Here is an 8,360-nt window from a genome sequence, read left to right on the forward strand (position 1 = left end):
CCAAATTTAAGTTCTAAAATCTTTAGACCAATATGTCAAATATATTTATGCTAAGCAATAGGAAATTTAAAATAGTTGGTTAATTCCAGAACATTAATAATGACTGATTAAAATTTTATAATAAGTAAATCCTAACAAGATTAACTTTATCGCAATGGCTAAATAATTCATTATATAAAAAGAAAAAAACTATATAAGCAATCAAAGCAATTATAGCTACTGCAATACAACACTCAGGTGTGGTAATATTAACTCAGGTGTAGGAATGTCTAGCAGTGAAGTATCAGAGGCACTGTCAAGACACTAAAGAAGGCTAGGTTTTGTTTTATAAATCTAAATCTAAATAAAAGACATACTTTAACTGTAATGACTACAGGACAAAATATCTTTTGATTATTTTAACTATTTTTTGCCTAGTTTGTTGTGTTTTTTTAACTTAATATATAAACTAGTAAATTAGTACTCGTTCCAATAGTTATGTTGGTTTTTGGTTTAATCTTAAACTGAATAACCTAGTGCTAGCATATTAGTAAGGTTTCTAGTTTTGCTTTAATTGGACAAAAATGTGCATTGTGTTTATATATGATGACATGCCACACTATCTGTACGCTTCTTTTCAAAATCCTAGATCCTCTCATGACCTCATCTCAGGTATACAAAGGTTTGACAAATGCCAATGGAAAACATTTATACATTTGAAAAGCTGACAAAATTTCCCCAGTCCAGCAATAATATCTTTCTCTCCTGCCAGCACCTGCTCCTGTCTGGTATCTCCGAGGAAAGGAGTCCTGTGGTATTGAAGGATGCATTTAGTAATCTGAAGCCTGGAAGGTAAAATGAGATGAAGTCACACCTCAGCAAAAGAGCAGGGAATGCTCTACATCTTTGTCCTGTGAGCCAAAGTATGAGATACATCTAGCCTTAGAACCCCAAACTCTTCACACTTTCCAATTTAGAAACAGAAGAGACATAAGTTACGAGACTATATTGTACAAAACAGGAAGACCCAAACCTATAACATATACTGCAGGAGAAGTACAGTATAAATACATGTAAAACTGTGGTGAAGGAAACTGTTAGTTGGCTAATATTATTTCATAAGAATGAGACACAAGTCTCTATAGAAAACAAATCAAGTGAAAGTCATTTGAACTGTATTGCTTCTGACATAATGGAAAGGATTAGGGAGATGATAGTGGGTTTCCTTGTCTTTGGAACATACTCTCTGCTTACATTTATTGGCTTTTGAGCTGTGTGGCAAAGTTATCTTTTATGTGGGATGGGGGGGGAGAGAAGAAATAGCCAGAAGGACAGTCTTGAGGGGAAGTGGGATATTTTCCTTATTTTTTCTTTGCTGTTCTATTTAATAAATCAATGTGGGATATTGTAAGGTACTACTAGGTTATGCTTTATGTCTGATTGTGCACTGAGGCTAAGATTTTCAAAACAATTCTGCAGTGGTTTTCAAAAGCATTCTGCAGTGGTCTATCTACCTCTGCTCCCACTGAAATCAATGGAGGTTTATCTGTCTAGGTTGCTTACCCATTTAAGATAAGGTCATTTTGTCGGTCTCTTCTTAGAAATCCAAACAAAGTAAAATAAATATTAGTGATCTAATGAACTTTGCGACCTTTCATTGTCAACAGAGCTATAAGAAACCTTGAAAAAACCTCAAGGCAAATGATTAAACACTTTATCTGTCACATCAAGGAGAGGCTACTCTCCTTGGTAATAAAACTGTATTGGTTTACACTTAGGGAAAAAGGGAAAAATGAATCGGTGACAAAAAGTCTGTGTGCCTCTTAAGTGCCCTGTGGACAATTCAACTAGGGACAGAAGTTACACATAAACTGGTTTAGGTGATCAGAAACTGGTTTAAACCTCTAACAGAACAGAAGCTCAGTGCACATAAACCAATTTCAAAATGACTGAAACTGGTTTAAGATAAACTTGGTTGAATGTAGTATCAAACTCAACTGATTTGGATCAAACTGGTTTATGAAACTTCTTTCTCAGACCCCTTCCTAGTTCAAGTTAAATCATAGTCCCCCAGTATCCCAGCATGCTTTGCAGCCCTGGGCTGGGCTGTGCTGTCTGCTCCAGAAAGCAGGGCTGGGCCTGCACCTCTGCTCCCTAGCTGGAGCAACGAGGGCTGGCTGACAATGAGATGCGGGGGTGCAAGCCTGGCTGGGGATGCAGCCCAGTCTGTAAGGAGGAGGGGACATCCCACCCTAGACAAACCTAGCTGAGGTCTGCGGCCAGGGAAGGGGGTTAAACCCCTTTGCCCTACACAAACTTACTGCTAGTTGCAACTGTGGACAACAAATCCCAGAGGCACCTGGAAGCAGGAAGAAATGATGAACAACCCTACAGAGTCCTGTTGTTGTGATTCTGGACTGCGAGTCCCAGAGACCTGCAAGAAGAGGAAGTGAATATGCAGCCCATTCTGGCTATGTGCCAGAGAGCTGTGCTCTAGTGCCCCTGGGCTTCTGGCCTAAGCCACTGCAGACGTGTGGCTGCATTTCCTGAATCAAAGGTAAATGTCCATTCACTTCTGTTTCAATTTAATCTCTGCAGTTTAGACTAACCTGCAAAGACTGAATCAATTCAGCCTCGGGTTTTTTGACTGTTTGTATTTAGCCTTCTGGGCAAAGCTGGTGTGTGAACAGGAATTTTTGCACTGTCAGTTGCCCTGTTTGAAAAACAAATTTCAGAGAAATATGGATCACCATAGTTAAACCATAGAGGTTATGAAGAAAATATTTTTGGAAAGATTATTAAAATAAATGCTGTTATGTCATTTATCTTTCCACCTTCATATGTTTGCCTCCATTTATGTAGTTATTTTACTGTCAGCAGTTTTAAACCATCCTTTTGCATGTTGCATTTTTTCCTTCCCCACCTACATTATAAAATCTTTTGCTAGAAATTCTTAACTGAAAAAATGGTCTGGAGGCAAACTGGGCCTATGTGAAATGTTGGCCTGAGGTTGTGGATTTCAGAATCACAAGTTCATATGAAAAATCAGATTTTGTCTCAGCATGTTTGTGTTGAGGAACAGGTAGTAGTTAATTGGTAGAAATGTAATCTAAGCACTGTTGATAACTATTTCCATTGTGAAGGTAGGGAAGCAAACTTGCCTTTACTGAACACTCTTGAGTTGCTTTCCACAGCAAAGGGAAATGTGCCCAGGACAGGATGCATCAGAGGTCTGCACTAAGGTTGTTCCATAAAATGGTTAATGAGGATGGAACAGAAGTAATGGTCACCCAGTAGGCTTATAGAAAACCAATTAGGAGCTTATAAAAGGGAGAGGGGATGGAGCTGAGACTGGTTGAGAGTGGCTAGAGAACCAAGGTGCTACCAGATTCCTTCAGAAAGGAACGTTCCAAAACAACTGTGAGTTCATTTTGTTAAAATCTGGACATTGAAATATAGCACTTTTCTCTGCCTTGCACTAAAGGAGAGTGCAAGGCAAAGAAACAAAACCAAACAAATAAAACCAGGAAATCTTAGAGTTTATGATACTGGGTTGAAGGGGTAGGAGAGAGAGAAACCAGACTAGGTTGTAGGTCAGAAGCCAGGCCCAATAAGAGAGAACATACAGAATACATATTGGCAAGAATTACCGGTAAGTACAAAGCTGTATTCCTGCTCATTGAATAATGAAATTCACTGAATCTTCTCAAGCATTTTTCAGAAGACAGAACAAAACATCTAAAATGAATCATGAGCAATTTAGGTTTCCAAAAATATGAAAACATGACATAAGTGGGAGCTGATATTTAAAAAAACAATTTCCTATTATTACAGTTCTCATTTACAAAATAATTTAGCATGTCAATTGGACTGAAAACCAGTTTCTTTCCTTAATTTAGCTGTTACAGGCTTTTCTTAAAAATAATCTTTTTTAAAAATTTGTTATTATCACATCTCAGGTCAGAGAAAGGGATGAGCAAATTATTTCAAGATGGTTGCTTAATTATAAATTACTCTAGCTGCTGGGAGTGCTAGCTAAGTGGAGAGGCTGGTACCTTTCCTGGAAATTAACTTTGTCATCACCTCTACAGCTGTGCCAGCTGGTTGCTTCAGTCCCAGAATTTTCCTAACTCCAGATGGCATAAAGTATGTGTAGATACTAAATAATGTTTGGAAATTATTTATGAGAACTTCCATGAATTGAGTTTCATAAAAAATATCTAAGGTGCCTTTAACAGGACTTATTAAAACATCGCACCTCTCACACAGAAACAAAATACCAGCTACATTTTTGCCTAAAGAATTCTAAGCTGCTGACTTCTACTATAGCACCCACCCTATCTCGTAATGCCTGCTTTAACTATCTCATCTGCCATAAATATTGAAGCATTAATGTCTATGTTCTTCTGGTTAAACTCTCATACCTGTATGAGAGATCATGACGCATGACAGAATTTTTCCAGCATAGCTCCTTAGCTGCTTCATAAACATTTCAGCTTAATGACTTTGCTCTGGGAATTTGAATAGCATGTTTTCTATCAATCTGGACTTTAATGAGAGTTCCAGTATCTAGTGTATGTGCTGCATAACACCTTCTAATTCAGAATACTTTCTAAACATGCATATATAATATTGAGCGAGAAACAATGGTTGTCAGTACATTTTTGCTGTTACCATGGGCACAAAAAAATTATCCAAAAAATAAATGATTGTACAGTAAAAAGAAAAGGCAACTCTTACATGAAGTAGGTACAGCAGCTAGGAGCACAAAATTTAGTGTAATGAACATACATAGCCATCCTTTTCCATGGTAAAAAATAAACAGGCACTAGAATAAACAGAGTGCTACAATCAATCTACATAGATCAATCACAGAAATGTACCTGCCAATACAGCTGTACTGAGCAGCTGTTTAGAACAAGTAAGGATAAAGAGTGAAACCATCAGGAGAATGTAGATAGGCTGAATATGATGAGAAGGCAAGATAGATTTGTACCTTAGGGTAAGTGTAGACATTCACTGCAGACTTACTTTAAGCCACAGGGTTGTAGATCAGGAGCAGCATGTGCAGACATTCACCAGTGCCTGGAGCAATCTTGGGAACCCAATTTAAGTAACAGGGTGGGGAAGCTGGGGGCTAGCAGGCAGGGCTGGCGGGGGGGGGTTGGTGGGTCTGTGAGGGGCAGGGGAGAGGTGGTTGGTGGATCCAGGTCTGGTAAGGGCGAGGTTGACCATCCAGGAGTCGGTGAATAGAGGGCTAAAAATAGCCCAGTCAGAGTAGGTGGGGGGAGAGTAGGAAGAGCACAGCCCTGGGGCTGGGGCAAGTGACTGGGTTTTCCCAGCACCAGGGCTGCATTCTGAATATGTGCAGATGTTCACAAGTTCAGGCTAACCCATTCCTGATCTAAGTTAGTTCATCTCCTCAGCTTGAACTAATTTACATCAGGCCAGCCATTTTTTGCGTGACTTAGCCTACCAAACATCTGCACAGAGTGGCATTTAGATCAATCTAACCCTGATTAGTTAGATGTAAATATAACAGCTGCACATATTTTTTTAGACTAACTGGAGTATAGCACAAGTTTTGATGGACTAGAGCTCCCTTCACCACTGAGCATCTGAGGAAGTGAGCTCTAGCTCATGAAACTTGTGCTCGTTCTCTCTCTCTCTCACTCTCTGTCTCTCTCTATATATATCTATTTTAGTCTATAAGGTGCATATCCTGCCTTTGACTTGACTTCAGAATAATATAGCTAAGTCTATTTGAATATAATGACCCTAACTAGACACTAGTAAAATAAATCCTTTAGAATACTAAGGTCCATATTTTCAAAGGGGATCTACTTTATTTGTGTGCAGTTCAGCTGTATATGAGCAGTGCCTTGTTTGTGAATTTATGCTCTTCCACTTATCTGTATAAATGAAAAATTACAATGGAGCTTGGGAGCACATCCTTTAATTTGCTTGCACAGTGATAATGTGCAAAGATACCCTTGTCCAAGTTATGGCAACAAAGTTGTGCATGTTCATCTCAATGTCACATCTTTAAAGACCACAAGGACTCAGAAGCCCAGTTTTAGATTTTATTTTTAAGACAGCACCACCAATAGTATGACACCCCTACCACCCTTTAACTCATTTGTTCAATATCACTTGCCATTTACCTACATTATCTCTTGTTGTACCCTGGGCTTTCCATGGAGGCATAGAATCCTCATACTTAATCAAACTGATTTTGATTTTTCTTGCAAGATCGTACAAAATCACATCTTGAGGAGGCCTGACTTCAGGCAGCTTTAAACCTCCACTTGACATAATAAAACGTGCTCAAGCATGTGCACTATATCTTCGTGTTGATGAAAACTATTTTAATTTAAATGACATATCATATAAACCACTTGATTATGTCCCATTGGAAACACAGTAGTTTTGTCCCCCCATTTATATCTTCTGATTTCTACCCTTCCTAGTGTGTATCCCAAAGCTTTGAATTAAAGTGAAATTATTTGTTCCTCTTTGAAAGTGAACCTTCTGATGCACGTCTGATAAAGCTATCAAAGTCCCTGTTATTATGTGCTGTGATGGCCCAGAGGAGTATTTGATTAGAGCATTTTCTTGCCACACCGACAAGCTAAGAGATATTATCTGCCTCAGGAAGCTAAATGGAGGACTTGAGGAATAAAAAGGTCTATTGTTATTACATGCATAATCTTGTGATTGAAAATATCACCAGGGATTTGGGAAGCTTTGTGGATAGATGAAGTGAGGCAGCAGTAAATGCAAATAAGTTTGGTTTACCAACACTAGTGTATTGTAATTACTCTTTTTAGCTAAACCTAAATTTAAGACTAACCCAGGGAATATTCTAAACATGGTATAATTACAGTCATCCTTGCAATGGCTTTTCTTTTGTTTATCCTTGAGAAAAGTGCCTGCCTCAATAATGAGGTGACTTTTTAGACTATAATACCTAGCTTCTGCACTGATCTGTTGAGAAGATCTAAATCTTTCTACTCAGTCTTGAACTAAATGAAGTCTGACCTCAAAGGAGTTATACTGATTTAGGTGGCAACCTCTTGAGGACACAGAATCCAGCAACAGCAAAGCTGCAACTCATATTATCCAAGGTCTTTGCTCCTTTCCAGGCCTTTGTATCCTGTAGGAACACTGACATGTATCAGACCCACAAACAACCTGACAAATCCAGAGCCACATGAAGCAAGAGGAGGATGTTGTTTCATTTTGTTAGACTTCACATCCATCACTGTTAAGCTTTCTTTTTAAAACTTTTTTTTTAAAGGAGAAACATTACATTGTCTCAGATCACCTCAAAATCACCCTGGAAATGTTCCCCAAACAAGAAACTATGAAAAAACATAAGTGAAGACAGAGCCTGATATCTAAGTCACATTAACTCTGCTGTAAAACTAATGTAGGCCAAAATATTTTAAATATATAGTCCTAATGCTAACAAAATTGTTTTAATAAATGGCCAGTTGTCTCAAAGGCAGTAGCACAGATTTGTGACAATGCTTCTCCACCCCCCTCCCCCGCCCCCCAGTTAACAGAATAAACCAATACAAAATTAAAAAAAACTTACCTTTGTTTTGAAAATTAAATCAAACTTCTCCTGAAGCTGATTATATGGAGACTCTGTGGGCACATCTACATGTTCATTAATGTGTTTTTGCTAATGCAAATCAAATGTAGTATTCCATTGTAAGGCACCAGATAAAGGCTCATTAACTTATTTTAATGCACATGAGTGAAAGCACACTGTTTTTTGAGATGCTTTAATGCACATTAAAATCAGCTAATGCCCATTAAAGTGCACATATAGATATCCCCTGTTGAGAAACTTTCACTTATATCTTTTTGCCCCCTATATTTTCATTTTGATTCAGGAAAAGAAGACTCTCAGAAGCAACTTTTAAAATGCTATATTGAGGGCCTTTAAAACTGAATCAGAATTTGCTTATCATCAAGGATAATAACTGTGGATTGTTTCCTGGTATGCACAATAAGGCTGTGCGAAGCTTCGGTCCCTGATTTGGTACGGCAGAGATTCGGCCCTATTCGGCAGTCAAATCTCCAAATCCAAATTGAACCAGGAGACCCTTTAATCTCTCTGAATCGAATTGGAACCTTTTGAATTGAGTCAGAGAGATTCGGAAGTTACTGATTCTTCGAATCCCACAAGAGCAGGGCTCCCCAGTACACTTGGCAGCAGACCTGGAAGTGGACCAGGAGCATTTCTGGTCCACTTCTGGGTCCACTGGGGAGCATGGTAGGGGGCCCCCCCACTCCCCGAGCTCAGCCACTGATGCCTTCTGGGTCTTGGGGGGCACCCAGGGTCCACCTGTGGCTCATCGCTGAGCCGG

At 38.9% G+C, this 8,360-nt stretch overlaps 1 long non-coding RNA gene across 1 annotated transcript in view; it reads right to left on the reverse strand.

The window, feature by feature from the left end:
• Nucleotides 1–246: 246 nt before the first annotated feature.
• The window catches only part of LOC102373502, a 26,170-nt gene continuing 18,056 nt past the window's right edge, over nucleotides 247–8,360 (reverse strand). Inside the window, exon 4 of the long non-coding RNA XR_324764.2 lies at nucleotides 247–824. This is a non-coding gene — a long non-coding RNA (uncharacterized LOC102373502). The remainder of the gene's footprint in view (nucleotides 825–8,360) is intronic.

This window comes from Alligator sinensis, unplaced genomic scaffold (genome assembly GCF_000455745.1).
Source record: "Alligator sinensis unplaced genomic scaffold, ASM45574v1 scaffold700_1, whole genome shotgun sequence".
Lineage (NCBI taxonomy): Eukaryota > Metazoa > Chordata > Crocodylia > Alligatoridae > Alligator > Alligator sinensis.